Consider the following 24,833-nt stretch of genomic DNA (forward strand, 5'->3'; position numbering starts at 1 on the left):
TGCGGTGTCATTTGATGTCATCATATTGTTCCCCATCCGCAAAAAAAAAATAACAAAACGTTTCCGCCCAGGCTCGAAAAGGGGACCTTCTGTGTGTAAAGCAGACGTGATAACCACTACACTACGGAAACTTCACGATTATCTCTCCTATTAAATGCGGTGTCATTTGATGTCATCATATTGTACCCCATCCGCAAAAAATATATATATATATTCCCGCCCAGGCTCCCTAATTAAATGCGGTTACATTCGATGTCATCATATGGATGCACCAACGGCAAAAAATTAAAATAATGTTTCCGCCCAGGCTCGAACAGGGGACCTTCTGCGTGTGAGGCAGACGTGATAACCACTACACTACGGAAACTTAACGATTATCTCTCCTATTAAATGCGGTGTCATTTGATGTCATCATATTGTACCCCATCCGCAAAAACAATAATAAAATGTTTCCGCCCAGGCTCGAACTGGGGACCTTTTGCGTGTTAGGCAGACGTGATAACCACTACACTACGGAAACTTCACAATTTTCTCTCCTATTAAATTCGTTTTCATTCGATGTCATCATATCGATGCACCAACGGCAAAAACATTTAAAAAATGTCCCGGCGGGGCTCGAACTTGGGACCTTCTGCGTGTGAAGCAAACTTGATAAAAACTACACTTCAGAAACTTCACGATTAACTCTCCTATAGATGCGATTTTATTCGATGTCATCATATGGATTCACAAACGGCAAAAAAATTAAAATAATGTTTCCGCCCAGGCTAGAACTGGGGACCTTCTGCGTGTAAAGCAGACGTGATAACCACTACACTACGGAAACTTCGCAACTATCTCTCCTATTAAATGTGGTGTCATTTGATGTCATCATGTTGTACCCCATCCGCGAAAAAAAAAATATTTCCGCCCAGGCTCGAACCTGGGACCTTCTGTGTGAAAAGCAGACGTGATAACCACTACACTACGGAAACTTCACGATTATCTCTCCTATTAAATGCGGTGTCATTTGATGTCATCATATTGTACCCCATCCGCAAAAATATATATACATATATTCCCGCCCAGGCTCCCTAATTAAATGCGGTTGCATTCGATGTCATCATATGGATGCACCAACGGCAAAAAATTAAAATTATGTTTCCGCCCAGGCTCGAACTGGGGACCTTCTGCGTGTGAGGCAGACGTGATAACCACTACACTACTGAAACTTCACGATTATCTCTCCTATTAAATGCGGTGTCATTTGATGTCATCATATTGTACCCCATCCGCAAAAAAAAAAAAATAAAATGTTTCCGCCCAGGCTCGAACTTGGGACCTTCTGCGTGTAAAGCAGACGTGATAATCACTACACTAAGGAAACTTCACGACTTTCTCCCCTATTAATTGCGGTGTCATTTGACGTCATCATATTGTACCCCATAGGCAAAAAAAAAAATGTTTCCGCCCAGGCACGAACTTGTGACCTTCTGCGTGTTAGGCAGACGTGATAACCACTACACTACGGAAACTTCACTATTTTTTTCTCCTATTAAATTCGTTTTCATTCGATGTCATCATATCGATGCACCAACGGCAAAAAAATTTAAAAAATGTCCTGGCGGGGCTCGAACTTGGGACCTTCTGCGTGTAAAGCAGACGTGATAAACACTACACTCCGGAACCTTCACGACTTTCTCCCCTATTAATTGAGGTGTCAATTGACGTCATCATAATGTACCCCATAGGCAAAAAAAAAAAAATGTTTCCGCCCAGGCACGAACTGGGGACCTTCTGCGTGTTAGGCAGACGTGATAACCACTACACTACGGAAACTTCTTATTATCTCTCCTATTAAATGCGGTGTCATTTTATGTCATCATATTGTACAACATCCGCAAAAAAAAAAATGTTTTAAATTATGTTTAAATTAAATGCGGTTACATTCGATGTCATCATATGGATGCACCAACGGCAAAAAATTAAAATAATGTTTCCGCCCTGGCACGAACAGGGGACCTTCTGAGTGTGAGGCAGACGTGATAACCACTACACTACGGAAACTTCACGATTATCTCTCCTATTAAATGCGGTGTCATTTGATGTCATCATATTGTACCCCATCCGCAAAAAAAAAAAAATAACAAAACGTTTCCGCCCAGGCTCGAAAAGGGGACCTTCTGTGTGTAAAGCAGACGTGATAACCACTACACTACGGAAACTTCACGATTATCTCTCCTATTAAATGCGGTGTCATTTGATGTCATCATATTGTACCCCATCCGCAAAAAATATATATATATATATTCCCGCTCCGGCTCCCTAATTAAATGCGGTTACATTCGATTTCATCATATGGATGCACCAACGGCAAAAAATTAAAATAATGTTTCCACCCAGGCTCGAACAGGGGACCTTCTGCGTGTGAGGCAGACGTGATAACCACTACACTACGGAAACTTCACGATTATCTCTCCTATTAAATGCGGTGTCATTTGATGTCATCATATTGTACCCCATCCGCAAAAACAATAATAAAATGTTTCCGCCCAGGCTCGAACTGGGGACCTTTTGCGTGTTAGGCAGACGTGATAACCACTACACTACGGAAACTTCACTATTTTCTCTCCTATTAAATTCGTTTTCATTCGATGTCATCATATCGATGCACCAACGGCAAAAAAATTTAAAAAATGTCCTGGCGGGGCTCGAAATTGGGACCTTATGCGTGTAAAGCAGACGTGATAAACACTACACTCCGGAACCTTCACGACTTTCTCCCCTATTAATTGCGGTGTCAATTGACGTCATCATAATGTACCCCATAGGCAAAAAAAAAAAATGTTTCCGCCCAGGCACGAACTGGGGACCTTCTGCGTGTTAGGCAGACGTGATAACCACTACACTACGGAAACTTCTTATTATCTCTCCTATTAAATGTGGTGTCATTTGATGTCATCATATTGTACCCCTTCCGCAAAAAAAAAATAACAAAATATTTCCTCCCAAGCTCCCTAATTAAATTCGGTTTTATTCGATGTCATCATATGGATGCACCAACGGCAAAAAAATAAAATAATATTTCGGCCCAGGCTCGAACTGGGGACCTTCTGCGTGTAAAGCAGACGTGATAACCACTACACAACGGAAACTTCACGATTAGCTCTCCTATTAAATGTGGTGTCATTTGATGTCATCATATTGTACCCCTCACGCAAAAAAAAAATATATATATATATTTCGGCCCTGGCTCCCTAATTAAATGCGGTTACATTCGATGTCATCATATGGATGCACCAACGGCAAAAAAGGCTCGAACTGGGGACCTTCTGCGTGTTAGGCAGACGTGATAACCACTACACTACGGACACTTCACGATTTTCTCTCCTATTAAATTGAATGTCATTTGATGTCATCATTCTGTACCCCATACGCAAAAAAAAAATAACAAAACGTTTCCGCCCAGGCTCGAAAAGGGGACCTTCTGTGTGTAAAGCAGACGTGATAACCACTACACTACGGAAACTTCACGATTATCTCTCCTATTAAATGCGGTGTCATTTGATGTCATCATATTGTAACCCATCCGCAAAAAAAAATATATATATATTCCCGCCCAGGCTCCCTAATTAAATGCGGTTGCATTCGATGTCATCATATGGATGCACCAACGGCAAAAAATTAAAATAATGTTTCCGCCCAGGCTCGAACAGGGGACCTTCTGCGTGTGAGGCAGACGTGATAACCACTACACTACGGAAACTTCACGACTATCTCTCCTATTAAATGCGGTGTCATTTGATGTCATCATATTGTACCCCATCCGCAAAAAAAATATAACAAAATGTTTCCTCCCAGCCTCGAACTGGGGACCTTCTGCGTGTAAAGCAGACGTGATAATCACTGCACTACGGAAACTTCACGATTTTCTCTCCTATTAAATGCGGTGTCATTTGATGTCATCATATTGTACCCCATCCGCAAAAACAATAATAAAATGTTTCCGCCCAGGCTCGAACTGGGGACCTTCTGCGTGTTAGGCAGACGTGATAACCACTACACTACGGAAACTTCACAATTTTCTCTCCTATTAAATTCGTTTTCATTCGATGTCATCATATCGATGCACCAACGGCAAAAACATTTAAAAAATGTCCCGGCGGGGCTCGAACTTGGGACCTTCTGCGTGTGAAGCAAACTTGATAAAAACTACACTACAGAAACTTCACGATTAACTCTCCTATAAATGCGATTTTATTAGATGTCATCATATGGATGCACAAACGGCAAAAAAATTAAAATAATGTTTCCGCCCAGGCTAGAACTTGGGACCTTCTGCGTGTAAAGCAGACGTGATAACCACTAACCTACGGAAACTTCACGATTTTCTCTCCTATTAAATGCGGTGTCATTTGATGTCATCATATTGTACCCCATCCGCAAAAAAAAATAATAAAATGTTTCCGCCCAGGCTCGAACTGGGGACCTTCTGTGTGTTAGGCAGACGTGATAACCCCTACACTACGTAAACTTCACAATTTTCTCTTTTATTAAATTCGTTTTCATTCGATGTCATCATATCGATGCACCAACGGCAAAAAAAAATTAAAAAATGTCCCGGCGGGGCTCGAACTTGGGACCTTCTGCGTGTAAAGCAGACGTGATAAACACTACACTTCGGAAACTTCACGACTTTCTCCCCTATTAAATGCGGTGTCATTTGACGTCATCATATTGTACCCCATAGGCAAAAAAAGAAATGTTTCCGCCCAGGCTCGAACTGGGGACCTTCTGCGTGTTAGGCAGACGTGATAACCACTACACTACGGAAACTTCACAATATTCTCTCCTATTAAATTCGTTTTCATTCGATGTCATCATATCGATGCACCAACGGCAAAAACATTAAAAAATGTCCCGGCGGGGCTCGAACTTGGGACCTTCTGCGTGTGAAGCAAACTTGATAAAAACTACACTACAGAAACTTCACGATTAACTCTCCTATAGATGCGATTTTATTCGATGTCATCATATGGATTCACAAACGGCAAAAAAATTAAAATAATGTTTCCGCCCAGGCTAGAACTGGGGACCTTCTGCGTGTAAAGCAGACGTGATAACCACTACACTACGGAAACTTCACAACTATCTCTCCTATTAAATGTGGTGTCATTTGATGTCATCATGTTGTACCCCATCCGCGAAAAAAAAAAATGTTTCCGCCCAGGCTCGAACTGGGGACCTTCTGTGTGTAAAGCAGACGTGATAACCACTACACTACGGAAACTTCACGATTATCTCTCCTATTAAATGCGGTGTCATTTGATGTCATCATATTGTACCCCATCCGCAAAAATATATATACATATATTCCCGCCCAGGCTCCCTAATTAAATGCGGTTGCATTCGATGTCATCATATGGATGCACCAACGGCAAAAAATTAAAATTATGTTTCCGCCCAGGCTCGAACTGGGGACCTTCTGCGTGTGAGGCAGACGTGATAACCACTACACTACGGAAACTTCACGATTATCTCTCCTATTAAATGCGGTGTCATTTGATGTCATCATATTGTACCCCATCCGCAAAAAAAAATAATAAAATGTTTCCGCCCAGGCTCGAACTTGGGACCTTCTGCGTGTAAAGCAGACGTGATAATCACTACACTAAGGAAACTTCACGAATTTCTCCCCTATTAATTGCGGTGTCATTTGACGTCATCATATTGTACCCCATAGGCAAAAAAAAAATGTTTCCGCCCAGGCACGAACTTGGGACCTTCTGCGTGTTAGGCAGACGTGATAACCACTACACTACGGAAACTTCACAATTTTCTCTCCTATTAAATTCGTTTTCATTCGATGTCATCATATCGATGCACCAACGGCAAAAAAATTTAAAAAATGTCCTGGCGGGGCTCGAACTTGGGACCTTCTGCGTGTAAAGCAGACGTGATAAACACTACACTACGGAAACTTCACGACTTTCTCCCCTATTAATTGCGGTGTCATTTGACGTCATCATAATGTACCCCATAGGCAAAAAAAAATGTTTCCGCCCAGGCACGAACTGGGGACCTTCTGCGTGTTAGGCAGACGTGATAACCACTACACTACGTAAACTTCACGATTATCTCTCCTATTAAATGTGGTGTCATTTGATGTCATCATATTGTACCCCTTCAGAAAAAAAAAAATAACAAAATATTTCCTCCCAAGCTCCCTAATTAAATTCGGTTTTATTCGATGTCATCATATGGATGCACCAACTGCAAAAAATTAAAATAATGTTTCGGCCCAGGCTCGAACTGGGGACCTTCTGCGTGTAAAGCAGACGTGATAACCACTACAATACGTAAACTTCACGATTAGCTCTCCTATTAAATGTGGTGTCATTTGATGTCATCATATTGTACCCCTTACGCAAAAAAAAAATGTATATATATATTTCGGCCCAGGCTCCCTAATTAAATGCGGTTACATTCGATGTCATCATATGGATGCACCAACGGCAAAAAAGGCTCGAACTGGGGACCTTCTGCGTGTTAGGCAGACGTGATAACCACTACACTACGGAAACTTCACGATTATCTCTCCTATTAAATGCGGTGTCATTTGATGTCATCATATTGTAACCCATCCGCAAAAAAATATATATATATTCCCGCCCAGGCTACCTAATTAAATGCGGTTGCATTCGATGTCATCATATGGATGCACCAACGGCAAAAAATTAAAATAATGTTTCCGCCCAGGCTCGAAAAGGGGACCTTCTGCGTGTGAGGCAGACGTGATAACCACTACACTACGGAAACTTCACGATTATCTCTCCTATTAAATGCGGTGTCATTTGATGTCATCATAATGTACCCCATCCGCAAAAAAAAATATAACAAAATGTTTCCTCCCAGCCTCGAACTGGGGACCTTCTGCGTGTAAAGCAGACGTGATAATCACTGCACTACGGAAACTTCACGATTTTCTCTCCTATTAAATGCGGTGTCATTTGATGTCATCATATTGTACCCCATCCGCAAAAACAATAATAAAATGTTTCCGCCCAGGCTCGAACTGGGGACCTTCTGCGTGTTAGGCAGACGTGATAACCACTGCACTACGGAAACTTCACAATTTTCTCTCCTATTAAATTCGTTTTCATTCGATGTCATCATATCTATGCACCAACGGCAAAAACATTTAAAAAATGTCCCGGCGGGGCTCGAACTTGGGACCTTCTGCGTGTGAAGCAAACTTGATAAAAACTACACTACAGAAACTTCACGATTAACTCTCCTATAAATGCGATTTTATTCGATGTCAACATATGGATGCACAAACGGCAAAAAAATTAAAATAATGTTTCCGCCCAGGCTAGAACTGGGGACCTTCTGCGTGTAAAGCAGACGTGATAACCACTACACTACGGAAACTTCACGATTTTCTCTCCTATTAAATGCGGTGTCATTTGATGTCATCATATTGTACCCCATCCGCAAAAAAAATAATAAAATGTTTCCGCCCAGGCTCGAACTGGGGACCTTCTGCGTGTTAGGCAGACGTGATAACCCCTACACTACGTAAACTTCACAATTTTCTCTTTTATTAAATTCGTTTTCATTCGATGTCATCATATCGATGCACCAACGGCAAAAAAATTTAAAAAATGTCCCGGGGGGGCTCGAACTTGGGACCTTCTGCGTGTAAAGCAGACGTGATAAACACTACACTTCGGAAACTTCACGACTTTCTCCCCTATTAAATGCGGTGTCATTTGACGTCATCATATTGTACCCCATAGGCAAAAAAAAAATAACAAAATATTTCCTCCCAAGCTCCCTAATTCAATTCGGTTTTATTCGATGTCATCATATGGATGCACTAACGGAAAAAAATTAAAATAATGTTTCGGCCCAGGCTCGAACTGGGGACCTTCTGCGTGTAAAGCAGACGTGATAACCACTACACTACGGAAACTTAACGATTAGCTCTCCTATTAAATGTGGTGTCATTTGATGTCATCATATTGTACCCCTTACGCAAAAAAAAAAAATATATATTTCGGCCCAGGCTCCCTAATTAAATGCGGTTACATTCGATGTCATCATATGGATGCACCAACGGCAAAAAAGGCTCGAACTGGGGACCTTCTGCGTGTTAGGCAGACGTGATAACCACTACACTACGGACACTTCACGATTTTCTCTCCTATTAAATGCAGTGTCATTTGATGTCATCATATTGTACCCCATCCGCAAAAAAAAAAAAACCAAAACGTTTCCGCCCAGGCTCGAAAAGGGGACCTTCTGTGTGTAAAGCAGACGTGATAACCACTACACTACGGAAACTTCACGATTATCTCTACTATTAAATGCGGTGTCATTTGATGTCATCATATTGTACCCCTTCCTCAAAAAAATATATATATATTCCCGCCCAGGCTCCCTAATTAAATGCGGTTGCATTCGATGTCATCATATGGATGCACCAACGGCAAAAAATTAAAATAATGTTTCCGCCCAGGCTCGAACAGGGGACCTTCTGCGTGTGAGGCAGACGTGATAACCACTACACTACGGAAACTTCACGATTATCTCTCCTATTAAATGTGGTGTCATTTGATGTCATCATATTGTACCCCATCCGCAAAAAAAATATAACAAAATGTTTCCTCCCAGCCTCGAACTGGGGACCTTCTGCGTGTAAAGCAGACGTGATAACCACTGCACTACGGAAACTTCACGATTTTCTCTCCTATTAAATGCGGTGTCATTTGATGTCATCATATTGTCCCCCATCCGCAAAAACAATAATAAAATGTTTCCGCCCAGGCTCGAACTGGGGACCTTCTGCGTGTTAGGCAGACGTGATAACCACTACACTACGGAAACTTCACAATTTTCTCTCCTATTAAATTCGTTTTCATTCGATGTCATCATATGGATGCACCAACGGCAAAAAATTTAAATAATGTTTCCGCCCAGGCTCGAACTGGGGACCTTCTGCGTGTTAGGCAGACGTGATAACCACTACACTACGGAAACTTCACGATTATCTCTCCAATTAAATGCGGTGTCATTTGATGTCATCATATTGTACCCCATCCGCAAAAAAAAAATAACAAAATGTTTCCGCCCAGGCTCGAACTGGGGACCTTCTGCGTGTAAAGCAGACGTGATAACAACTACACTACGGACACTTCACGATTTTCTCTCCTATTAAATGCAGTGTCATTTGATATCATCATATTGTACCCCTTCCGCAAAAAAAAATAACAAAATATTTCCTCCCAAGCTCCCTAATTAAATTCGGTTTTATTCGATGTCATCATATGGATGCACCAACGGCAAAAAATTTGAATAATGTTTCCGCCCAGGCTCGAACTGGGGACCTTCTGCGTGTTAGGCAGACGTGATAACCACTACACTACGGAGACTTCATGATTTTCCCTCCTATTAAATGCAGTGTCATTTGATGTCATCATATTGTACCCCATCCGCAAAAAAAAAAATAACAAAATGTTTCCTCCCAGCCTCGAACTGGGGACCTTCTGCGTGTAAAGCAGACGTGATAACCACTGCACTACGGAAACTTCACGATTTTCTCTCCTATTAAATGCGGTGTCATTTGATGTCATCATATTGTACCCCATCCGCAAAAACAATAATAAAATGTTTCCGCCCAGGCTCGAACTGGGGACCTTCTGCGTGTTAGGCAGACGTGATAACCACTACACTACGGAAACTTCACAATTTTCTCTCCTATTAAATTCGTTTTCATTCGATGTCATCATATCGATGCACCAACGGCAAAAACATTTAAAAAATGTCCCGGCGGGGCTCGAACTTGCGACCTTCTGCGTGTGAAGCAAACTTGATAAAAACTACACTACAGAAACTTCACGATTAACTCTTCTATAAATGCGATTTTGTTCAATGTCATCATATGGATGCACAAACGGCAAAAAAATTAAAATAATGTTTCCGCCCAGGCTAGAACTGGGGACCTTCTGCGTGTAAAGCAGACGTGATAACCACTACACTACGGAAACTTCACGATTTTCTCTCCTATTAAATGCGGTGTCATTTGATGTCATCATATTGTACCCCATCCGCAAAAAAAATAATAAAATGTTTCCGCCCAGGCTCGAACTGGGGACCTTTTGCGTGTTAGGCAGACGTGATAACCCCTACACTACGTAAACTTCACAATTTTCTCTCCTATTAAATTCGTTTTCATTCGATGTCATCATATCGATGCACCAACGGCAAAAAAATTTAAAAAATGTCCCGGCGGGGCTCGAACTTGGGACCTTCTGCGTGTAAATCAGACGTGATAAACACTACACTACGGAAACTTCACGACTTTCTCCCCTATTAAATGCGGTGTCATTTGACGTCATCATATTGTACCCCATAGGCAAAAAAAAAATGTTTCCGCCCAGGCTCGAACTGGGGACCTTCTGCGTGTTAGGCTGACGTGATAACCACTACACTACGGAAACTTCACAATTATCTCTCCTATTAAATGTGGTGTCATTTGATGTCATCATGTTTTACCCCATCCGCAAAAAAAGTAATAAAATGTTTACGCCCAGGCTCGAACTGGGGACCTTCTGCGTGTTAGGCAGACGTGATAACCCCTACACTACGTAAACTTCACAATTTTCTCTCCTATTAAATTCGTTTTCATTCGATGTCATCATATCGATGCACCAACGGCAAAACAATTTAAAAAATGTCCCGGCGGGGCTCGAACTTCTGACCTTCTGCGTGTAAAGCAGACGTGATAAACACTACACTACGGAAACTTCACGACTTTCTCCCCTATTAAATGCGGTGTCATTTGACGTCATCATATTGTACCCCATAGGCAAAAAAAAAAAATGTTTACGCCCAGGCTCGAACTGGCGACCTTCTGCGTGTTAGGCAGACGTGATAACTACTACACTACGGAAACTTCACAATTTTCTCTCCTAATAAATTCGTTTTCATTCGATGTCATCATATCGATGCACCAACAAACAAAAAATAAAAATGTCCCGGCGGAGCTCGAACTTGGGACCTATTCTGCGTGTGAAGCAAACTTGATAAAAACTACACTACGGAAACTTCACGATTAACTCTCCTATTAAATGTGGTGTCATTTGATGTCATCATATTGTACCCCATCCGCAAAAAAAATAACAAAATATTTCCGCCAAGGCTCCCTAATTAAATGCGGTTTTATTCGATGTCATCATATGGATGCACCAACGGCAAAAAATTTAAATAATGTTTCCGCCCAGGCTCGAACTGGGGACCTTCTGCGTGTTAGGCAGACGTGATAACCACTACACTACGGAGACTTCATGATTTTCCCTCCTATTAAATGCAGTGTCATTTGATGTCATCATATTGTACCCCATCCGCAAAAAAAAAAATAACAAAACGTTTCCGCCCAGGCTCGAACTGGGGACCTTCTGTGTGTAAAGAAGACGTGATAACCACTACACTACGGAAACTTCACGATTATCTCTCCTATTAAATGCGGTGTCATTTGATGTCATCATATTGTACCCCATCCGCAAAAAAAATATATATATATTCCCGCCCAGGCTCCCTAATTAAATGCGGTTGCATTCGATGTCATCATATGGATGCACCAACGGCAAAAAATTAAAATAATGTTTCCGCCCAGGCTCGAACAGGGGACCTTCTGCGTGTGATGCAGACGTGATAACCACTACACTACGGAAACTTCACGATTATCTCTCCTATTAAATGCGGTGTCATTTGATGTCATCATATTGTACCCCATCCGCAAAAAAATATAACAAAATGTTTCCTCCCAGCCTCGAACTGGGGACCTTCTGCGTGTAAAGCAGACGTGATAACCACTGCACTACGGAAACTTCACGATTTTCTCTCCTATTAAATGCGGTGTCATTTGATGTCATCATATTGTACACCATCCGCAAAAAAAAATAACAAAACTTTTCCGCCTAGGCTCGAACTGGGGACCTTCTGCGTTTAAAGTAGACGTGATAACCACTACACTACGGAAACTTCACGATTATCTCTCCTATTAAATGCGGTGTCATTTGATGTCATCATATTGTACCCCATCCGCAAAAAAAAAATAACAAAATACTTCCGCCAAGGCTCCCTAATTAAATGCGGTTTTATTCGATGTCATCATATGGATGCACCAACGGCAAAAAATTTAAATAATGTTTCCGCCCAGGCTCGAACTGGGGACCTTCTGCGTGTGAGGCAGACGTGATAACCACTACACTACGGAAACTTCACGATTTTCTCTCCTTTTAAATGCGGTGTCATTTGATGTCATCATATTGTACCCCATCCGCAAAAAAAAATAACAAAATGTTTCCGCTCAGGCTCGAACTGGGGACCTTCTGCGTGTTAGGCAGACGTGATAACCACTACACTACGGAAACTTCACGATTTTCTCTCCTATTAAATGCGGTGTCATTTGATGTCATCATATTGTACCCCATCCGCAAAAAAAATAATAAAATGTTTCCGCCCAGGCTCGAACTGGGGACCTTATGCGTGTTAGGCAGACGTGATAACTACTACACTACGGAAACTTCACCATTTTCTCTCCTAATAAATTCGTTTTCATTCGATGCCATCATATCGATGCACCAACGGCAAAAAAAATTAAAAAATGTCCCGGCGGAGCTCGAACTTGGGACCTATTCTGCGTGTGAAGCAAACTTGATAAAAACTACACTACGGAAACTTCACGATTAACTCTCCTATTAAATGTGGTGTCATTTGATGTCATCATATTGTACCCCATCCGCAAAAAAAAATAACAAAATACTTCCGCCAAGGCTCCCTAATTAAATGCGGTTTTATTCGATGTCATCATATGGATGCACCAACGGCAAAAAATTTAAATAATGTTTTCGCCCAGGCTCGAACTGGGGACCTTCTGCGTGTGAGGCAGACGTGATAACCACTACACTACGGAAACTTCACGATTATCTCTCCTATTAAATGCTGTGTCATTTGATGTCATCATATTGTACACCATCCGCAAAAAAAATAACAAAATATTTCCTCCCAAGCTACCTAATTAAATTCGGTTTTACTCGATGTCATCATATGGATGCACCAACGCCAAAAAAATTTAAATAATGTTTCCGCCCAGGCTCGAACTTGGGACCTTCTGCGTGTAAAGCAGACGTGATAACCACTACACTACGGAAACTTCACGATTATCTCTCCTATTAAATGCAGTGTCATTTGATGTCATCATATTGTACCCCATCCGCAAAAAAAAAATATATATATATATATATTCCCGCCCAGGCTCCCTAATTAAATGCGGTTGCATTCGATGTCATCATATGGATGCACCAACGCCAAAAAAATTTAAATAATGTTTCCGCCCAGGCTCGAACAGGGGACCTTCTGCGTGTTAGGCAGACGTGATAACCACTACACTACGGAAACTTCACAATTTTCTCTCCTGATAAATTCGTTTTTATTCGATGTCATCATATCGATGCACCAACGGCAAAAAAAAAATAAAAAATGTCCCGGCGGAGCTCGAACTTGGTACCTATTCTTCGTGTGAAGCAAACTTGATAAAATCTACACTACGGAAACTTCACGATTAACTCTCCTATTAAATGTGGTGTCATTTGATGTCATCATATTGTACCCCATCCGCAAAAAAAATAACAAAATACTTCCGCCAAGGCTCCCTAATTAAATGCGGTTTTATTCGATGTCATAATATGGATGCACCAACGGCAAAAAAATTAAATAATGTTTCCGCCCAGGCTCGAACTGAGGACCTTCTGCGTGTGAGGCAGACGTTATAACCACTACACTACGGAAACTTCACGATTATCTCTCCTATTAAATGCGGTGTCATTTGATGTCATCATATTGTACCCCATCCGCAAAAAAAAATAACAAAATGTTTCCGCCCAGGCTCGAACTGGGGAACTTCTGCGTGTAAAGCAGACGTGATAACCACTAGACTACGGAAACTTCACGATTTCCTCTCCTATTAAATGCGGTGTCATTTGATGTGATCATATTGTACACCATCCGCAAAAAAATAACAAAATATTTCCTCCCAAGCTACCTAATTAAATTCGGTTTTATTCGATGTCATCATATGGATGCACCAACGCCAAAAAAAATTAAATAATGTTTCCGCCCAGGCTCGAACTTGGGACCTTCTGCGTGTAAAGCAGACGTGATAACCACTACACAACGGAAACTTCACGACTTTCTCCCCTATTAAATGCGGTGTCATTTGACGTCATCATATTGTACCCCATAGGCAAAAAAAAATCTTTCCGCACAGGCTCGAACTGGGGACCTTCTCCGTGTTAGGCAGACGTGATAACCACTACACTACGGAAACTTCACGATTTTCTCTCCTATTAAATGCGGTGTCATTTGATGTCATCATATTGTACACCATCCTCAAAAACAAAATAACAAATTTTTTCCGCCTAGGCTCGAACTGGGGACCTTCTGGGTGTAAAGCAGACGTGATAACCACTACACTAAGGAAACTTCACGATTTTCTCTCCTTTTAAATGCGGTGTTGTACCCCATCCGCAAAAAAAAATAACAAAATGTTTCCGCCCAGGCTCGAACTGGGGACCTTCTGCGTGTAAAGCAGACGTGATAACCACTACACTACGGAAACTTCACGATTAACTCTCCTATTAAATGTGGTGTCATTTGATGTCATCATATTGTACCCCATCCGCAAAAAAAATAACAAAATATTTCCTCCCAGGCTCCCTAATTAAATTCGGTTTTATTCGATGTCATCATATGAATGCACCAACGGCAAAAAATTTAAATAATGTTTCCGCCCAGGCTCGAACAGGGGACCTTCTGCGTGTTAGGCAGACGTGATAACCACTACACTACGGAAACTTCACGATTATCTCTCCTATTAAATGCGGTGTCATTTGATGTCATCATATTGTACCCCATCCGCAAAAAAAAAATAACAAAATGTTTCCGCCCAGGCTCGAACTGGGGACCTTCTGCGTGTAAAGCAGACGTGATAACCACTACACTACGGAAACTTCACGATTATCTCTCCTATTAAATGTGGTGTCATTTGATGTCATCATATTGTACCCCTTCCGCAAAAAAAAAAATAACAAAATATTTCCTCCCAGGCTCCCTAATTAAATTCGGTTTTATTCGATGTCATCATATGGATGCACCAACGGCAAAAAATTTAAATAATGTTTCCGCCCAGGCTCGAACAGGGGACCTTCTGCGTGTTAGGCAGACGTGATAACCACTACACTACGGAAACTTCACTATTATCTCTCCTATTAAATGCGGTGTCATTTGATGTCATCATATTGTACCCCATCCGTAAAAAAAATATATATATATATTTCCGCCCAGGCTCCCTAATTAAATGCGGTTACATCCGATGTCATCATATGGATGCACCAACGGCAAAAAATTAAAATAATGTTTCCGCCCAGGCTCGAACTGGGGACCTTCTGCGTGTGAGGCAGACGTGATAACCACTACACTACGGAAACTTTACGATTATCTCTCCTATTAAATGCGGTGTCATTTGATGTCATCATATTGTACCCAATCCGCAAAAAAAAATAACAAAATGTTTCCGCCCAGGCTCGAACTGGGGACCTTCTGCGTGTAAAGCAGACGTGATAACCACTACACTACGGAAACTTCACGATTTTCTCTCCTATTAAATGCGGTGTCATTTGATGTCATCATATTGTACCCCATCCGCAAAAAAAAATAATAAAATGTTTCCGCCCAGGCTCGAACTGGGGACCTTGTGCGTGTTAGGCAGACGTGATAACCACTACACTACGGACACTTCACGATTTTCTCTCCTATTAAATGCAGTGTCATTTGATGTCATCATATTGTACCCCATCCGCAAAAAAAAAATAACAAAACGTTTCCGCCCAGGCTCGAACAGGGGACATTTTGCGTGTGAGGCAGACGTGATAACCACTACACTACGAAAACTTCACGATTATCTCTCCTATTAAATGCGGTGTCATTTGATGTCATCATATTGTACCCCATCCGCAAAAAAAAATAATAAAATGTTTCCGCCCAGGCTTGAACTGGGGACCTTCTGCGTGTTAGGCAGACGTGATAACCACTACACTACGGAAACTTCACAATTTTCTCTCCTATTAAATTCGTTTTCATTCGATGTCATCATATCGATGCACCAACAGCAAAAAAAATTAAAAATGTCCTGGCGGGGCTCGAACTTGGGACCTTCTGCGTGTAAAGCAGACGTGATAACCACTGCACTACGGAAACTTCACGATTTTCTCTCCTATTAAATGCGGTGTCATTTGATGTCATCATAATGTACCCCATCCGCAAAACCAATAATAAAATGTTTCCGCCCAGGCTCGAACTGGGGACCTTCTGCGTGTTAGGCAGACGTGATAACCACTACACTACGGAAACTTCACAATTTTCTCTCCTATTAAATTCGTTTTCATTCGATGTCATCATATCGATACACCAACGGCAAAAAAAAATTTAAAAAATGTCCCGGCGGGGCTCGAACTTGAGACCTTCTGCGTGTGAAGCAAACTTGATAAAAACTACACTACAGAAACTTCACGATTAACTCTCCTATTAAATGCGGTTTTATTCGATGTCATCATATGGATGCACAAACGGCAAAAAAATTAAAATAATGTTCCGCCCAGGCTCGAACTGGGGACCTTCTGCGTGTAAAGCAGACGTGATAACCACTACACTACGGAAACTTCACGATTTTCTCTCCTATTAAATGCGGTGTCATTTGATGTCATCATATTGTACCCCATCCGCAAAAACAAATAATAAAATGTTTCCGCCCAGGCTCGAACTGGGGACCTTCTGCGTGTTAGGCAGACGTGATAACCACTACACTACGGAAACTTCACGATTTTCTCTCCTATTAAATGCGGTGTCATTTGATGTCATCATATTGTACCCCATCCGCAAAAAAAAATAATAAAATGTTTCCGCCCAGGCTCGAACTGGGGACCTTCTGCGTGTTAGGCAGACGTGATAACCACTACACTACGGAAACTTCACAATTTTCTCTCCTATTAAATTCGTTTTCATTCGATGTCATCATATCGATGCATCAACGGCAAAGAAATTTAAAAAAATGTCCCGGCGGGGCTCGAACTTGGGACCTTCTTCGTGTAAAGCAGACGTGGTAAACACTACACTACGGAAACTTCACGACTTTCTCCCCTATTAAATGCGGTGTCATTTGACGTCATCATATTGTACCCCTTAGGCAAAAAAAAAACTTTGTTTCCGCCCAGGCTCGAACTGGGGACCTTCTGCGTGTTAGGCAGACGTGATAACCACTACACTACGGAAACTTCACGATTATCTCTCCTATTAAATGCGGTGTCATTTGATGTCATCATATTGTACCCCATCCTCAAAAAAAATAACAAAATGTATCCGCCGAGGCTCGAACTGGGGACCTTCTGCGTGTAAAGCAGACGTGATAACCACTACACTAAGGAAACTTCACGATTTTCTCTCCTTTTAAATGCGGTGTCATTTGATGTCATCATATTGTACCCCATCCGCAAAAAAAAAAAATAACAAAATATTTCCTCCCAAGCTCCCTAATTAAATTCGGTTTTATTCGATGTCATCATATGGATGCACCAACGGCAAAAAATTTGAATAATGTTTCCGCCCAGGCTCGAACTGGGGACCTTCTGCGTGTTAGGCAGACGTGATAACCACTACACTACGGAGACTTCATGATTTTCCCTCCTATTAAATGCAGTGTCATTTGATGTCATCATATTGTACCCCATCCGCAAAAAAAAAAATAACAAAATGTTTCCTCCCAGCCTCGAACTGGGGACCTTCTGCGTGTAAAGCAGACGTGATAACCACTGCACTACGGAAACTTCACGATTTTCTCTCCTATTAAATGCGGTGTCATTTGATGTCATCATATTGTACCCCATCCGCAAAAACAATAATAAAATGTTTCCGCCCAGGCTCGAACTGGGGACCTTCTGCGTGTTAGGCAGACGTGATAACCACTACACTACGGAAACTTCACAATTTTCTCTCCTATTAAATTCGTTTTCATTCGATGTCATCATATCGATGCACCAACGGCAAAAACATTTAAAAAATGTCCCGGCGGGGCTCGAACTTGCGACCTTCTGCGTGTGAAGCAAACTTGATAAAAACTACACTACAGAAACTTCACGATTAACTCTTCTATAAATGCGATTTTGTTCAATGTCATCATATGGATGCACAAACGGCAAAAAAATTAAAATAATGTTTCAGCCCAGGCTAGAACTGGGGACCTTCTGCGTGTAAAGCAGACGTGATAACCACTACACTACGGAAACTTCACGATTTTCTCTCCTATTAAATGCGGTGTCATTTGATGTCATCATATTGTACCCCATCCGCAAAAAAAATAATAAAATGTTTCCGCCCAGGCTCGAACTGGGGACCTTTTGCGTGTTAGGCAGACGTGATAACCCCTACACTACGTAAACTTCACAATTTTCTCTCCTATTAAATTCGTTTTCATTCGATGTCATCATATCGATGCACCAACGGCAAAAAAATTTAAAAAATGTCCCGGCGGGGCTCGAACTTGGGACCTTCTGCGTGTAATCAGACGTGATAAACACTACACTACGGAAACTTCACGACTTTCTCCCCTATTAAATGCGGTGTCATTTGACGTCATCATATTGTACCCCATAGGCAAAAAAAAATGTTTCCGCCCAGGCTCGAACTGGGGACCTTCTGCGTGTTAGGCTGACGTGATAACCACTACACTACGGAAACTTCACAATTATCTCTCCTATTAAATGTGGTGTCATTTGATGTCATCATGTTTTACCCCATCCGCAAAAAAAGTAATAAAATGTTTACGCCCAGGCTCGAACTTGGGACCTTCTGCGTGTTAGGCAGACGTGATAACCCCTACACTACGTAAACTTCACAATTTTCTCTCCTATTAAATTCGTTTTCATTCGATGTCATCATATCGATGCACCAACGGCAAAACAATTTAAAAAATGTCCCGGCGGGGCTCGAACTTCTGACCTTCTGCGTGTAAAGCAGACGTGATAAACACTACACTACGGAAACTTCACGACTTTCTCCCCTATTAAATGCGGTGTCATTTGACGTCATCATATTGTACCCCATAGGCAAAAAAAAAAAATGTTTACGCCCAGGCTCGAACTGGCGACCTTCTGCGTGTTAGGCAGACGTGATAACTACTACACTACGGAAACTTCACAATTTTCTCTCCTAATAAATTCGTTTTCATTCGATGTCATCATATCGATGCACCAACAAACAAAAAATAAAAATGTCCCGGCGGAGCTCGAACTTGGGACCTATTCTGCGTGTGAAGCAAACTTGATAAAAACTACACTACGGAAACTTCACGATTAACTCTCCTATTAAATGTGGTGTCATTTGATGTCATCATATTGTACCCCATCCGCAAAAAAAATAACAAAATATTTCCGCCAAGGCTCCTTAATTAAATGCGGTTTTATTCGATGTCATCATATGGATGCATCAACGGCAAAAAATTTAAATAATGTTTCCGCCCAGGCTCGAACTGGGGACCTTCTGCGTGTTAGGCAGACGTGATAACCACTACACTACGGAGACTTCATGATTTTCCCTCGTATTAAATGCAGTGTCATTTGATGTCATCATATTGTACCCCATCCGCAAAAAAAAAAATAACAAAACTTTTCCGCCCAGGCTCGAACTGGGGACCTTCTGTGTGTAAAGAAGACGTGATAACCACTACACTACGGAAACTTCACGATTATCTCTCCTATTAAATGCGGTGTCATTTGATGTCATCATATTGTACCCCATCCGCAAAAAAAATATATATATATTCCCGCCCAGGCTCCCTAATTAAATGCGGTTGCATTCGATGTCATCATATGGATGCACCAACGGCAAAAAATTAAAATAATGTTTCCGCCCAGGCTCGAACAGGGGACCTTCTGCGTGTGATGCAGACGTGATAACCACTACACTACGGAAACTTCACGATTATCTCTCCTATTAAATGCGGTGTCATTTGATGTCATCATATTGTACCCCATCCGCAAAAAAATATAACAAAATGTTTCCTCCCAGCCTCGAACTGGGGACCTTCTGCGTGTAAAGCAGACGTGATAACCACTGCACTACGGAAACTTCACGATTTTCTCTCCTATTAAATGCGGTGTCATTTGATGTCATCATATTGTACACCATCCGCAAAAAAAAATAACAAAACTTTTCCGCCTAGGCTCGAACTGGGGACCTTCTGCGTTTAAAGTAGACGTGATAACCACTACACTACGGAAACTTCACGATTATCTCTCCTATTAAATGCGGTGTCATTTGATGTCATCATATTGTACCCCATCCGCAAAAAAAAAATAACAAAATACTTCCGCCAAGGCTCCCTAATTAAATGCGGTTTTATTCGATGTCATCATATGGATGCACCAACGGCAAAAAATTTAAATAATGTTTCCGCCCAGGCTCGAACTGGGGACCTTCTGCGTGTGAGGCAGACGTGATAACCACTACACTACGGAAACTTCACGATTTTCTCTCCTTTTAAATGCGGTGTCATTTGATGTCATCATATTGTACCCCATCCGCAAAAAAAAATAACAAAATGTTTCCGCTCAGGCTCGAACTGGGGACCTTCTGCGTGTTAGGCAGACGTGATAACCACTACACTACGGAAACTTCACGATTTTCTCTCCTATTAAATGCGGTGTCATTTGATGTCATCATATTGTACCCCATCCGCAAAAAAAATAATAAAATGTTTCCGCCCAGGCTCGAACTGGGGACCTTATGCGTGTTAGGCAGACGTGATAACTACTACACTACGGAAACTTCACAATTTTCTCTCCTAATAAATTCGTTTTCATTCGATGCCATCATATCGATGCACCAACGGCAAAAAAAATTAAAAAATGTCCCGGCGGAGCTCGAACTTGGGACCTATTCTGCGTGTGAAGCAAACTTGATAAAAACTACACTACGGAAACTTCACGATTAACTCTCCTATTAAATGTGGTGTCATTTGATGTCATCATATTGTACCCCATTTGCAAAAAAAAATAACAAAATACTTCCGCCAAGGCTCCCTAATTAAATGCGGTTTTATTCGATGTCATCATATGGATGCACCAACGGCAAAAAATTTAAATAATGTTTTCGCCCAGGCTCGAACTGGGGACCTTCTGCGTGTGAGGCAGACGTGATAACCACTACACTACGGAAACTTCACGATTATCTCTCCTATTAAATGCTGTGTCATTTGATGTCATCATATTGTACACCATCCGCAAAAAAAATAACAAAATATTTCCTCCCAAGCTACCTAATTAAATTCGGTTTTACTCGATGTCATCATATGGATGCACCAACGCCAAAAAAATTTAAATAATGTTTCCGCCCAGGCTCGAACTTGGGACCTTCTGCGTGTAAAGCAGACGTGATAACCACTACACTACGGAAACTTCACGATTATCTCTCCTATTAAATGCAGTGTCATTTGATGTCATCATATTGTACCCCATCCGCAAAAAAAAAATATATATATATATATATTCCCGCCCAGGCTCCCTAATTAAATGCGGTTGCATTCGATGTCATCATATGGATGCACCAACGGCAAAAAATTAAAATAATGTTTCCGCCCAGGCTCGAACAGGGGACCTTCTGCGTGTTAGGCAGACGTGATAACCACTACACTACGGAAACTTCACAATTTTCTCTCCTGATAAATTCGTTTTTATTCGATGTCATCATATCGATGCACCAACGGCAAAAAAAAAATAAAAAATGTCCCGGCGGAGCTCGAACTTGGTACCTATTCTTCGTGTGAAGCAAACTTGATAAAATCTACACTACGGAAACTTCACGATTAACTCTCCTATTAAATGTGGTGTCATTTGATGTCATCATATTGTACCCCATCCGCAAAAAAAATAACAAAATACTTCCGCCAAAGCTCCCTAATTAAATGCGGTTTTATTCGATGTCATAATATGGATGCACCAACGGCAAAAAAATTAAATAATGTTTCCGCCCAGGCTCGAACTGAGGACCTTCTGCGTGTGAGGCAGACGTGATAACCACTACACTACGGAAACTTCACGATTATCTCTCCTATTAAATGCGGTGTCATTTGATGTCATCATATTGTACCCCATCCGCAAAAAAAAATAACAAAATGTTTCCGCCCAGGCTCGAACTGGGGAACTTCTGCGTGTAAAGCAGACGTGATAACCACTAGACTACGGAAACTTCACGATTTCCTCTCCTATTAAATGCGGTGTCATTTGATGTCATCATATTGTACACCATCCGCAAAAAAATAACAAAATATTTCCTCCCAAGCTACCTAATTAAATTCGGTTTTATTCGATGTCATCATATGGATGCACCAACGCCAAAAAAAATTAAATAATGTTTCCGCCCAGGCTCGAACTTGGGACCTTCTGCGTGTAAAGCAGACGTGATAACCACTACACAACGGAAACTTCACGACTTTCTCCCCTATTAAATGCGGTGTCATTTGACGTCATCATATTGTACCCCATAGGCAAAAAAAAATCTTTCCGCACAGGCTCGAACTGGGGACCTTCTCCGTGTTAGGCAGACGTGATAACCACTACACTACGGAAACTTCACGATTTTCTCTCCTATTAAATGCGGTGTCATTTGATGTCATCATATTGTACACCATCCTCAAAAACAAAATAACAAATTTTTTCCGCCTAGGCTCGAACTGGGGACCTTCTGGGTGTAAAGCAGACGTGATAACCACTACACTAAGGAAACTTCACGATTTTCTCTCCTTTTAAATGCGGTGTTGTACCCCATCCGCAAAAAAAAATAACAAAATGTTTCCGCCCAGGCTCGAACTGGGGACCTTCTGCGTGTAAAGCAGACGTAATAACCACTACACTACGGAAACTTCACGATTAACTCTCCTATTAAATGTGGTGTCATTTGATGTCATCATATTGTACCCCATCCGCAAAAAAAATAACAAAATATTTCCTCCCAGGCTCCCTAATTAAATTCGGTTTTATTCGATGTCATCATATGAATGCACCAACGGCAAAAAATTTAAATAATGTTTCCGCCCAGGCTCGAACTGGGGACCTTCTGCGTGTTAGGCAGACGTGATAACCACTACACTACGGAAACTTCACGATTATCTCTCCTATTAAATGCGGTGTCATTTGATGTCATCATATTGTACCCCATCCGCAAAAAAAAAATAACAAAATGTTTCCGCCCAGGCTCGAACTGGGGACCTTCTGCGTGTAAAGCAGACGTGATAACCACTACACTACGGAAACTTCACGATTATCTCTCCTATTAAATGTGGTGTCATTTGATGTCATCATATTGTACCCCTTCCGCAAAAAAAAAAATAACAAAATATTTCCTCCCAGGCTCCCTAATTAAATTCGGTTTTATTCGATGTCATCATATGGATGCACCAACGGCAAAAAATTTAAATAATGTTTCCGCCCAGGCTCGAACAGGGGACCTTCTGCGTGTTAGGCAGACGTGATAACCACTACACTACGGAAACTTCACTATTATCTCTCCTATTAAATGCGGTGTCATTTGATGTCATCATATTGTACCCCATCCGTAAAAAAAAAATATATATATATTTCCGCCCAGGCTCCCTAATTAAATGCGGTTACATCCGATGTCATCATATGGATGCACCAACGGCAAAAAATTAAAATAATGTTTCCGCCCAGGCTCGAACTGGGGACCTTCTGCGTGTGAGGCAGACTTGATAACCACTACACTACGGAAACTTTACGATTATCTCTCCTATTAAATGCGGTGTCATTTGATGTCATCATATTGTACCCAATCCGCAAAAAAAAATAACAAAATGTTTCCGCCCAGGCTCGAACTGGGGACCTTCTGCGTGTAAAGCAGACGTGATAACCACTACACTACGGAAACTTCACGATTTTCTCTCCTATTAAATGCGGTGTCATTTGATGTCATCATATTGTACCCCATCCGCAAAAAAAAATAATAAAATGTTTCCGCCCAGGCTCGAACTGGGGACCTTGTGCGTGTTAGGCAGACGTGATAACCACTACACTACGGACACTTCACGATTTTCTCTCCTATTAAATGCAGTGTCATTTGATGTCATCATATTGTACCCCATCCGCAAAAAAAAAATAACAAAACGTTTCCGCCCAGGCTCGAACAGGGGACATTTTGCGTGTGAGGCAGACGTGATAACCACTACACTACGAAAACTTCACGATTATCTCTCCTATTAAATGCGGTGTCATTTGATGTCATCATATTGTACCCCATCCGCAAAAAAAAATAATAAAATGTTTCCGCCCAGGCTTGAACTGGGGACCTTCTGCGTGTTAGGCAGACGTGATAACCACTACACTACGGAAACTTCACAATTTTCTCTCCTATTAAATTCGTTTTCATTCGATGTCATCATATCGATGCACCAACAGCAAAAAAAATTAAAAAATGTCCTGGCGGGGCTCGAACTTGGGACCTTCTGCGTGTAAAGCAGACGTGATAACCACTGCACTACGGAAACTTCACGATTTTCTCTCCTATTAAATGCGGTGTCATTTGATGTCATCATAATGTACCCCATCCGCAAAACCAATAATAAAATGTTTCCGCCCAGGCTCGAACTGGGGACCTTCTGCGTGTTAGGCAGACGTGATAACCACTACACTACGGAAACTTCACAATTTTCTCTCCTATTAAATTCG

At 41.4% G+C, this 24,833-nt stretch overlaps 91 non-coding genes across 91 annotated transcripts; all 91 read right to left on the bottom strand.

Moving 5' to 3' along the window:
• Positions 1-294: 294 nt before the first annotated feature.
• Trnav-cac lies at positions 295-367 on the bottom strand. Its single transcript has one exon. It is a non-coding gene; the product is annotated as a tRNA-Val (tRNA).
• An 80-nt stretch (positions 368-447) lies between these two features.
• On the bottom strand, positions 448-520 carry Trnav-aac. Its single transcript has one exon. It is a non-coding gene; the product is annotated as a tRNA-Val (tRNA).
• Positions 521-753: 233 nt separating this feature from the next.
• Trnav-uac lies at positions 754-826 on the bottom strand. The gene has a single exon. It is a non-coding gene; the product is annotated as a tRNA-Val (tRNA).
• A 312-nt stretch (positions 827-1,138) lies between these two features.
• Positions 1,139-1,211, bottom strand: Trnav-cac. The gene has a single exon. It is a non-coding gene; the product is annotated as a tRNA-Val (tRNA).
• Positions 1,212-1,441: 230 nt separating this feature from the next.
• Positions 1,442-1,514, bottom strand: Trnav-aac. The gene has a single exon. It is a non-coding gene; the product is annotated as a tRNA-Val (tRNA).
• A 231-nt stretch (positions 1,515-1,745) lies between these two features.
• Trnav-aac lies at positions 1,746-1,818 on the bottom strand. The gene has a single exon. It is a non-coding gene; the product is annotated as a tRNA-Val (tRNA).
• A 155-nt stretch (positions 1,819-1,973) lies between these two features.
• Positions 1,974-2,046, bottom strand: Trnav-cac. Its single transcript has one exon. It is a non-coding gene; the product is annotated as a tRNA-Val (tRNA).
• A 323-nt stretch (positions 2,047-2,369) lies between these two features.
• On the bottom strand, positions 2,370-2,442 carry Trnav-cac. The gene has a single exon. It is a non-coding gene; the product is annotated as a tRNA-Val (tRNA).
• An 80-nt stretch (positions 2,443-2,522) lies between these two features.
• Trnav-aac lies at positions 2,523-2,595 on the bottom strand. Its single transcript has one exon. It is a non-coding gene; the product is annotated as a tRNA-Val (tRNA).
• Positions 2,596-2,824: 229 nt separating this feature from the next.
• Positions 2,825-2,897, bottom strand: Trnav-aac. The gene has a single exon. It is a non-coding gene; the product is annotated as a tRNA-Val (tRNA).
• Positions 2,898-3,061: 164 nt separating this feature from the next.
• On the bottom strand, positions 3,062-3,134 carry Trnav-uac. The gene has a single exon. It is a non-coding gene; the product is annotated as a tRNA-Val (tRNA).
• A 538-nt stretch (positions 3,135-3,672) lies between these two features.
• On the bottom strand, positions 3,673-3,745 carry Trnav-cac. The gene has a single exon. It is a non-coding gene; the product is annotated as a tRNA-Val (tRNA).
• A 235-nt stretch (positions 3,746-3,980) lies between these two features.
• Positions 3,981-4,053, bottom strand: Trnav-aac. The gene has a single exon. It is a non-coding gene; the product is annotated as a tRNA-Val (tRNA).
• Positions 4,054-4,440: 387 nt separating this feature from the next.
• On the bottom strand, positions 4,441-4,513 carry Trnav-aac. Its single transcript has one exon. It is a non-coding gene; the product is annotated as a tRNA-Val (tRNA).
• Positions 4,514-4,742: 229 nt separating this feature from the next.
• Trnav-aac lies at positions 4,743-4,815 on the bottom strand. Its single transcript has one exon. It is a non-coding gene; the product is annotated as a tRNA-Val (tRNA).
• Positions 4,816-5,047: 232 nt separating this feature from the next.
• Positions 5,048-5,120, bottom strand: Trnav-uac. Its single transcript has one exon. It is a non-coding gene; the product is annotated as a tRNA-Val (tRNA).
• A 76-nt stretch (positions 5,121-5,196) lies between these two features.
• On the bottom strand, positions 5,197-5,269 carry Trnav-uac. The gene has a single exon. It is a non-coding gene; the product is annotated as a tRNA-Val (tRNA).
• Positions 5,270-5,433: 164 nt separating this feature from the next.
• Positions 5,434-5,506, bottom strand: Trnav-cac. Its single transcript has one exon. It is a non-coding gene; the product is annotated as a tRNA-Val (tRNA).
• Positions 5,507-5,734: 228 nt separating this feature from the next.
• On the bottom strand, positions 5,735-5,807 carry Trnav-aac. The gene has a single exon. It is a non-coding gene; the product is annotated as a tRNA-Val (tRNA).
• A 226-nt stretch (positions 5,808-6,033) lies between these two features.
• Positions 6,034-6,106, bottom strand: Trnav-aac. Its single transcript has one exon. It is a non-coding gene; the product is annotated as a tRNA-Val (tRNA).
• Positions 6,107-6,725: 619 nt separating this feature from the next.
• Positions 6,726-6,798, bottom strand: Trnav-cac. The gene has a single exon. It is a non-coding gene; the product is annotated as a tRNA-Val (tRNA).
• Positions 6,799-7,034: 236 nt separating this feature from the next.
• On the bottom strand, positions 7,035-7,107 carry Trnav-aac. Its single transcript has one exon. It is a non-coding gene; the product is annotated as a tRNA-Val (tRNA).
• A 233-nt stretch (positions 7,108-7,340) lies between these two features.
• Positions 7,341-7,413, bottom strand: Trnav-uac. The gene has a single exon. It is a non-coding gene; the product is annotated as a tRNA-Val (tRNA).
• An 80-nt stretch (positions 7,414-7,493) lies between these two features.
• Trnav-aac lies at positions 7,494-7,566 on the bottom strand. The gene has a single exon. It is a non-coding gene; the product is annotated as a tRNA-Val (tRNA).
• Positions 7,567-7,884: 318 nt separating this feature from the next.
• Positions 7,885-7,957, bottom strand: Trnav-uac. The gene has a single exon. It is a non-coding gene; the product is annotated as a tRNA-Val (tRNA).
• A 533-nt stretch (positions 7,958-8,490) lies between these two features.
• Trnav-cac lies at positions 8,491-8,563 on the bottom strand. Its single transcript has one exon. It is a non-coding gene; the product is annotated as a tRNA-Val (tRNA).
• An 82-nt stretch (positions 8,564-8,645) lies between these two features.
• Positions 8,646-8,718, bottom strand: Trnav-uac. Its single transcript has one exon. It is a non-coding gene; the product is annotated as a tRNA-Val (tRNA).
• An 80-nt stretch (positions 8,719-8,798) lies between these two features.
• Trnav-aac lies at positions 8,799-8,871 on the bottom strand. Its single transcript has one exon. It is a non-coding gene; the product is annotated as a tRNA-Val (tRNA).
• An 80-nt stretch (positions 8,872-8,951) lies between these two features.
• Trnav-aac lies at positions 8,952-9,024 on the bottom strand. The gene has a single exon. It is a non-coding gene; the product is annotated as a tRNA-Val (tRNA).
• An 82-nt stretch (positions 9,025-9,106) lies between these two features.
• Trnav-uac lies at positions 9,107-9,179 on the bottom strand. Its single transcript has one exon. It is a non-coding gene; the product is annotated as a tRNA-Val (tRNA).
• A 164-nt stretch (positions 9,180-9,343) lies between these two features.
• On the bottom strand, positions 9,344-9,416 carry Trnav-aac. Its single transcript has one exon. It is a non-coding gene; the product is annotated as a tRNA-Val (tRNA).
• Positions 9,417-9,499: 83 nt separating this feature from the next.
• Positions 9,500-9,572, bottom strand: Trnav-uac. The gene has a single exon. It is a non-coding gene; the product is annotated as a tRNA-Val (tRNA).
• Positions 9,573-9,652: 80 nt separating this feature from the next.
• On the bottom strand, positions 9,653-9,725 carry Trnav-aac. Its single transcript has one exon. It is a non-coding gene; the product is annotated as a tRNA-Val (tRNA).
• A 233-nt stretch (positions 9,726-9,958) lies between these two features.
• Positions 9,959-10,031, bottom strand: Trnav-uac. Its single transcript has one exon. It is a non-coding gene; the product is annotated as a tRNA-Val (tRNA).
• Positions 10,032-10,111: 80 nt separating this feature from the next.
• Positions 10,112-10,184, bottom strand: Trnav-aac. Its single transcript has one exon. It is a non-coding gene; the product is annotated as a tRNA-Val (tRNA).
• A 227-nt stretch (positions 10,185-10,411) lies between these two features.
• Trnav-uac lies at positions 10,412-10,484 on the bottom strand. The gene has a single exon. It is a non-coding gene; the product is annotated as a tRNA-Val (tRNA).
• Positions 10,485-10,564: 80 nt separating this feature from the next.
• On the bottom strand, positions 10,565-10,637 carry Trnav-aac. The gene has a single exon. It is a non-coding gene; the product is annotated as a tRNA-Val (tRNA).
• Positions 10,638-11,254: 617 nt separating this feature from the next.
• Positions 11,255-11,327, bottom strand: Trnav-aac. The gene has a single exon. It is a non-coding gene; the product is annotated as a tRNA-Val (tRNA).
• Positions 11,328-11,410: 83 nt separating this feature from the next.
• On the bottom strand, positions 11,411-11,483 carry Trnav-uac. Its single transcript has one exon. It is a non-coding gene; the product is annotated as a tRNA-Val (tRNA).
• A 163-nt stretch (positions 11,484-11,646) lies between these two features.
• Positions 11,647-11,719, bottom strand: Trnav-cac. The gene has a single exon. It is a non-coding gene; the product is annotated as a tRNA-Val (tRNA).
• Positions 11,720-11,800: 81 nt separating this feature from the next.
• Positions 11,801-11,873, bottom strand: Trnav-uac. The gene has a single exon. It is a non-coding gene; the product is annotated as a tRNA-Val (tRNA).
• Positions 11,874-12,192: 319 nt separating this feature from the next.
• Trnav-cac lies at positions 12,193-12,265 on the bottom strand. The gene has a single exon. It is a non-coding gene; the product is annotated as a tRNA-Val (tRNA).
• Positions 12,266-12,346: 81 nt separating this feature from the next.
• Positions 12,347-12,419, bottom strand: Trnav-aac. The gene has a single exon. It is a non-coding gene; the product is annotated as a tRNA-Val (tRNA).
• An 80-nt stretch (positions 12,420-12,499) lies between these two features.
• Trnav-aac lies at positions 12,500-12,572 on the bottom strand. The gene has a single exon. It is a non-coding gene; the product is annotated as a tRNA-Val (tRNA).
• Positions 12,573-12,891: 319 nt separating this feature from the next.
• Positions 12,892-12,964, bottom strand: Trnav-cac. Its single transcript has one exon. It is a non-coding gene; the product is annotated as a tRNA-Val (tRNA).
• Positions 12,965-13,128: 164 nt separating this feature from the next.
• On the bottom strand, positions 13,129-13,201 carry Trnav-uac. Its single transcript has one exon. It is a non-coding gene; the product is annotated as a tRNA-Val (tRNA).
• A 172-nt stretch (positions 13,202-13,373) lies between these two features.
• On the bottom strand, positions 13,374-13,446 carry Trnav-aac. The gene has a single exon. It is a non-coding gene; the product is annotated as a tRNA-Val (tRNA).
• Positions 13,447-13,765: 319 nt separating this feature from the next.
• Trnav-cac lies at positions 13,766-13,838 on the bottom strand. Its single transcript has one exon. It is a non-coding gene; the product is annotated as a tRNA-Val (tRNA).
• An 81-nt stretch (positions 13,839-13,919) lies between these two features.
• Trnav-uac lies at positions 13,920-13,992 on the bottom strand. The gene has a single exon. It is a non-coding gene; the product is annotated as a tRNA-Val (tRNA).
• A 163-nt stretch (positions 13,993-14,155) lies between these two features.
• Trnav-uac lies at positions 14,156-14,228 on the bottom strand. The gene has a single exon. It is a non-coding gene; the product is annotated as a tRNA-Val (tRNA).
• A 364-nt stretch (positions 14,229-14,592) lies between these two features.
• Positions 14,593-14,665, bottom strand: Trnav-uac. Its single transcript has one exon. It is a non-coding gene; the product is annotated as a tRNA-Val (tRNA).
• A 163-nt stretch (positions 14,666-14,828) lies between these two features.
• On the bottom strand, positions 14,829-14,901 carry Trnav-aac. Its single transcript has one exon. It is a non-coding gene; the product is annotated as a tRNA-Val (tRNA).
• Positions 14,902-14,983: 82 nt separating this feature from the next.
• On the bottom strand, positions 14,984-15,056 carry Trnav-uac. The gene has a single exon. It is a non-coding gene; the product is annotated as a tRNA-Val (tRNA).
• Positions 15,057-15,222: 166 nt separating this feature from the next.
• Trnav-aac lies at positions 15,223-15,295 on the bottom strand. The gene has a single exon. It is a non-coding gene; the product is annotated as a tRNA-Val (tRNA).
• A 165-nt stretch (positions 15,296-15,460) lies between these two features.
• On the bottom strand, positions 15,461-15,533 carry Trnav-cac. Its single transcript has one exon. It is a non-coding gene; the product is annotated as a tRNA-Val (tRNA).
• An 81-nt stretch (positions 15,534-15,614) lies between these two features.
• Trnav-uac lies at positions 15,615-15,687 on the bottom strand. Its single transcript has one exon. It is a non-coding gene; the product is annotated as a tRNA-Val (tRNA).
• Positions 15,688-15,768: 81 nt separating this feature from the next.
• Positions 15,769-15,841, bottom strand: Trnav-aac. Its single transcript has one exon. It is a non-coding gene; the product is annotated as a tRNA-Val (tRNA).
• A 236-nt stretch (positions 15,842-16,077) lies between these two features.
• On the bottom strand, positions 16,078-16,150 carry Trnav-uac. Its single transcript has one exon. It is a non-coding gene; the product is annotated as a tRNA-Val (tRNA).
• Positions 16,151-16,382: 232 nt separating this feature from the next.
• On the bottom strand, positions 16,383-16,455 carry Trnav-aac. The gene has a single exon. It is a non-coding gene; the product is annotated as a tRNA-Val (tRNA).
• Positions 16,456-16,689: 234 nt separating this feature from the next.
• Trnav-uac lies at positions 16,690-16,763 on the bottom strand. The gene has a single exon. It is a non-coding gene; the product is annotated as a tRNA-Val (tRNA).
• An 81-nt stretch (positions 16,764-16,844) lies between these two features.
• On the bottom strand, positions 16,845-16,917 carry Trnav-aac. The gene has a single exon. It is a non-coding gene; the product is annotated as a tRNA-Val (tRNA).
• Positions 16,918-16,998: 81 nt separating this feature from the next.
• Trnav-aac lies at positions 16,999-17,071 on the bottom strand. Its single transcript has one exon. It is a non-coding gene; the product is annotated as a tRNA-Val (tRNA).
• A 231-nt stretch (positions 17,072-17,302) lies between these two features.
• Positions 17,303-17,375, bottom strand: Trnav-aac. The gene has a single exon. It is a non-coding gene; the product is annotated as a tRNA-Val (tRNA).
• A 320-nt stretch (positions 17,376-17,695) lies between these two features.
• Trnav-aac lies at positions 17,696-17,768 on the bottom strand. The gene has a single exon. It is a non-coding gene; the product is annotated as a tRNA-Val (tRNA).
• An 83-nt stretch (positions 17,769-17,851) lies between these two features.
• Positions 17,852-17,924, bottom strand: Trnav-uac. The gene has a single exon. It is a non-coding gene; the product is annotated as a tRNA-Val (tRNA).
• Positions 17,925-18,004: 80 nt separating this feature from the next.
• Positions 18,005-18,077, bottom strand: Trnav-aac. The gene has a single exon. It is a non-coding gene; the product is annotated as a tRNA-Val (tRNA).
• A 233-nt stretch (positions 18,078-18,310) lies between these two features.
• On the bottom strand, positions 18,311-18,383 carry Trnav-uac. Its single transcript has one exon. It is a non-coding gene; the product is annotated as a tRNA-Val (tRNA).
• An 80-nt stretch (positions 18,384-18,463) lies between these two features.
• On the bottom strand, positions 18,464-18,536 carry Trnav-aac. Its single transcript has one exon. It is a non-coding gene; the product is annotated as a tRNA-Val (tRNA).
• Positions 18,537-18,761: 225 nt separating this feature from the next.
• Trnav-aac lies at positions 18,762-18,834 on the bottom strand. Its single transcript has one exon. It is a non-coding gene; the product is annotated as a tRNA-Val (tRNA).
• Positions 18,835-18,914: 80 nt separating this feature from the next.
• Trnav-aac lies at positions 18,915-18,987 on the bottom strand. Its single transcript has one exon. It is a non-coding gene; the product is annotated as a tRNA-Val (tRNA).
• A 617-nt stretch (positions 18,988-19,604) lies between these two features.
• Trnav-aac lies at positions 19,605-19,677 on the bottom strand. Its single transcript has one exon. It is a non-coding gene; the product is annotated as a tRNA-Val (tRNA).
• Positions 19,678-19,996: 319 nt separating this feature from the next.
• On the bottom strand, positions 19,997-20,069 carry Trnav-cac. Its single transcript has one exon. It is a non-coding gene; the product is annotated as a tRNA-Val (tRNA).
• Positions 20,070-20,150: 81 nt separating this feature from the next.
• Trnav-uac lies at positions 20,151-20,223 on the bottom strand. Its single transcript has one exon. It is a non-coding gene; the product is annotated as a tRNA-Val (tRNA).
• Positions 20,224-20,542: 319 nt separating this feature from the next.
• Trnav-cac lies at positions 20,543-20,615 on the bottom strand. The gene has a single exon. It is a non-coding gene; the product is annotated as a tRNA-Val (tRNA).
• Positions 20,616-20,696: 81 nt separating this feature from the next.
• Trnav-aac lies at positions 20,697-20,769 on the bottom strand. Its single transcript has one exon. It is a non-coding gene; the product is annotated as a tRNA-Val (tRNA).
• Positions 20,770-20,849: 80 nt separating this feature from the next.
• Positions 20,850-20,922, bottom strand: Trnav-aac. The gene has a single exon. It is a non-coding gene; the product is annotated as a tRNA-Val (tRNA).
• A 319-nt stretch (positions 20,923-21,241) lies between these two features.
• Positions 21,242-21,314, bottom strand: Trnav-cac. The gene has a single exon. It is a non-coding gene; the product is annotated as a tRNA-Val (tRNA).
• A 164-nt stretch (positions 21,315-21,478) lies between these two features.
• Trnav-uac lies at positions 21,479-21,551 on the bottom strand. Its single transcript has one exon. It is a non-coding gene; the product is annotated as a tRNA-Val (tRNA).
• A 171-nt stretch (positions 21,552-21,722) lies between these two features.
• Trnav-aac lies at positions 21,723-21,795 on the bottom strand. The gene has a single exon. It is a non-coding gene; the product is annotated as a tRNA-Val (tRNA).
• A 319-nt stretch (positions 21,796-22,114) lies between these two features.
• Trnav-cac lies at positions 22,115-22,187 on the bottom strand. Its single transcript has one exon. It is a non-coding gene; the product is annotated as a tRNA-Val (tRNA).
• Positions 22,188-22,268: 81 nt separating this feature from the next.
• On the bottom strand, positions 22,269-22,341 carry Trnav-uac. The gene has a single exon. It is a non-coding gene; the product is annotated as a tRNA-Val (tRNA).
• A 163-nt stretch (positions 22,342-22,504) lies between these two features.
• Positions 22,505-22,577, bottom strand: Trnav-uac. The gene has a single exon. It is a non-coding gene; the product is annotated as a tRNA-Val (tRNA).
• Positions 22,578-22,941: 364 nt separating this feature from the next.
• Positions 22,942-23,014, bottom strand: Trnav-uac. The gene has a single exon. It is a non-coding gene; the product is annotated as a tRNA-Val (tRNA).
• A 163-nt stretch (positions 23,015-23,177) lies between these two features.
• Trnav-aac lies at positions 23,178-23,250 on the bottom strand. Its single transcript has one exon. It is a non-coding gene; the product is annotated as a tRNA-Val (tRNA).
• Positions 23,251-23,332: 82 nt separating this feature from the next.
• Positions 23,333-23,405, bottom strand: Trnav-uac. The gene has a single exon. It is a non-coding gene; the product is annotated as a tRNA-Val (tRNA).
• Positions 23,406-23,571: 166 nt separating this feature from the next.
• On the bottom strand, positions 23,572-23,644 carry Trnav-aac. Its single transcript has one exon. It is a non-coding gene; the product is annotated as a tRNA-Val (tRNA).
• Positions 23,645-23,809: 165 nt separating this feature from the next.
• Trnav-cac lies at positions 23,810-23,882 on the bottom strand. Its single transcript has one exon. It is a non-coding gene; the product is annotated as a tRNA-Val (tRNA).
• Positions 23,883-23,963: 81 nt separating this feature from the next.
• Positions 23,964-24,036, bottom strand: Trnav-uac. Its single transcript has one exon. It is a non-coding gene; the product is annotated as a tRNA-Val (tRNA).
• An 81-nt stretch (positions 24,037-24,117) lies between these two features.
• On the bottom strand, positions 24,118-24,190 carry Trnav-aac. The gene has a single exon. It is a non-coding gene; the product is annotated as a tRNA-Val (tRNA).
• A 236-nt stretch (positions 24,191-24,426) lies between these two features.
• Positions 24,427-24,499, bottom strand: Trnav-aac. Its single transcript has one exon. It is a non-coding gene; the product is annotated as a tRNA-Val (tRNA).
• Positions 24,500-24,732: 233 nt separating this feature from the next.
• Trnav-aac lies at positions 24,733-24,805 on the bottom strand. Its single transcript has one exon. It is a non-coding gene; the product is annotated as a tRNA-Val (tRNA).
• Between the last annotated feature and the right edge of the window lie 28 nt (positions 24,806-24,833).

Source organism: Nematostella vectensis, chromosome 7, assembly GCF_932526225.1.
Source record: "Nematostella vectensis chromosome 7, jaNemVect1.1, whole genome shotgun sequence".
NCBI classification, from domain to species: Eukaryota; Metazoa; Cnidaria; class Anthozoa; order Actiniaria; family Edwardsiidae; genus Nematostella; species Nematostella vectensis.